The sequence below is a fragment of the Apodemus sylvaticus genome, chromosome 17, assembly GCF_947179515.1.
Source record: "Apodemus sylvaticus chromosome 17, mApoSyl1.1, whole genome shotgun sequence".
Taxonomy (NCBI): Eukaryota; Metazoa; Chordata; class Mammalia; order Rodentia; family Muridae; genus Apodemus; species Apodemus sylvaticus.
In genome coordinates this window covers 57,513,484-57,515,827 of record NC_067488.1, presented here as the reverse complement: position 1 = coordinate 57,515,827, position 2,344 = coordinate 57,513,484, and positions in this window count along the sequence as shown.

The window sequence follows — 2,344 nt, the reverse complement described above, 5'->3', positions numbered from 1 at the left end:
AAAGATCAAAGGGTCATATGTGCTAGGCCCTGAGTGGCTCAGTGGCGTTTCAGTGTTTGTGTGAAACATCTCTATATAAAAGGAATACTCCGTCTGTGGAGGCAATCTTCACAGCCATTGTTCAGACAGACTCCGGGATTCTTTTCAGGTAGTGGTGGCGGTGGCCGGGGCGCGCACACACATACCTTTGATTCAAGGCAGAGGCAGGCAGATGTCTGAGTTTGAGGTCAGCCTGGTCTACAAAGTGAGTTCCAAGAGAGCCAGGGCTACATGGAACAAACCTTTCTCAAAAAGAAAGAAAAAAGAGTGTGGGGGGGGGGAGGGAAGGGAAGAGAAGGGAAAAAGAAGAGAGGAGGAGAGGGGAGGGGAGGAAGAGAGGGGAGAGGAGAGGAGATGGAGGGGGAGGGGAGGGGAGATGAGAGGAAGGGAAGGGAAAGGAAGAAAGGGGAGGGGGAGGGGAGGGGAGGGGAGGGCAGTGGAGGGGAGTGGAGTGGAGGGGAGGGGAGGAGAGGAGAGGATAGGAGAGGGGAGGGGAGGGAAGGGGAAGGGAGGAGAGGAGAGGGAGGGGAGTAGAGGGGAGAGGGGAGGGGAGGGGGAGGGAGGGGGGAGGGGAGGGAGAGAAGAGGGGAGGGGGAGGGGAGGGGAGGGGGAGAGGAGGGAAGGGGAGGGGAGGGGAGGAGAGGGGAGGGGAGGGGAGAGAGGAGAGGAGAGGAGGAGAGGAGAGGAGAGGAGAAGAGAGGAGAGAGGAGAGGAGAGAGGAGAGGAGAGGAGAGGAGAGGAGAAGAGAGGAGAGAGGAGAGGAGAGAGGAGAGGAGAGGAGAGGAGAGGAGAGGAGAGAGGAGAGGAGAGAGGAGAGGAGAGGAGAGGAGAGGAGAGGAGAGGAGAGGAGAGGAGAGGAGAGGAGAGGAGAGGAGAGGAGAGAGGAGAGAAGAGAAGAGAGATATTCCCAAGGATGGTGAGCCGAGGGAAGCCCCGAAGCATCCGTCAGACTTCAAGTACGTGGTCCTTCCCAGCCCTCAACCTCTGTAGGTTGCAGCCTTTGTTTCAAGCATACTCTGTTGATTGGATGATGCCAGGGTCAGGAAAGGCTTCCAGGTTCCCCTACAAGTTGGCTTTTTTCACATGATGATTTCAACGTAGCTTTTTTTGAAGGGGGCATTGAGATATGGTCACTCTAGGGGGTCTTGTTTGTCCTAGAACTCATTATGGAAAGCAGGTCTCAAATTAACAGTGATCCTCCTATCCCTGCCTCCGTGTTAGAATTAAGGGTCTATGCTAACCACACCCTTAGCCACCACCCCCACCCCACCCCACCCCCACTCCCAGCCCCCCACCCCACCCCACCCCCGCCACCACCCCACCCCCCACCCCCAGCCCCCCACCCCACCCCACCCCTGCCACCACCCCACCCCCACCCTCAGCCCCCCACCCCTCCCCCAGCCCCAGCCCCCACCCCTCCCCCACCCCCGGCTTCACGTAGTTTTTTCAGCTCCCAAGTTCAGTGAGAGGAAGAGAAGCCAGGAAGAGCCTGGGCCTTTGATCAGAACACCTGGGAGACAGCATCTCAACCCATCGTCGGAACCAAAGGTTCCCAAAGTACAGGCAGGAAGGACAAGGAATCCAGCACCGTGGGGAAAGCGGCTGGGCAAAAACCTCAATGGTCCCTGGGACCCAGCCTCCAGCCCAGGGAGCCAGGCTGGCCAGGCCTGAGAGCAAAGAACCCAAAACCAAGGAGCGGCCAGGCTGTGCCCTGGTGCTGACCAGCTGTATTGACAGGCAAGTAGAGTGAAGGGAGTCTGGGCTGTAGGGCTGGCAGAAGGCAAGAGAATCCTCAGTCTTCAGGATGGAGGACCACGCCCGCCCGGCCCAGCTCCCAGCCTCTTCTGGAGTCGTCCTCAATCAATACAGTACAGCTTCCAATTAGAATTCTGGTGATTTTAATAGTGGTTTTAAACTGTTGCTTATTATGTTGAAAGTTAATAGATTGGAATTGCGTTTTTTTTCTAAAGCTCTGCCCTGATTCTGTTTAAACATTACAAGGCTGGGGAACGTCTTGTTTGGCGTGAATCCCCAGTCCTCTACCCAGTAAACTGCCCCTGACCCACACCATGTAAATAAATGACAGTAAGCTTGTTTTTGTGTTTCTTGGCACCATGAATGTAAGGACAAGACACAAAGATCATGATGGAGCTCATGTAGAGGTGGTGGGGATGTGAGTTTCACAGGTCGAGAAGCAGAACCAAGGACTGATGGCCTAGGCCATTGCAGAGGTAAGAGCTGCTCTGTGGCTGTGGGTGGAGCCGCGAGGTTGCAGGGCCACAGGCAGGGTAAGGACTGGCTTTGG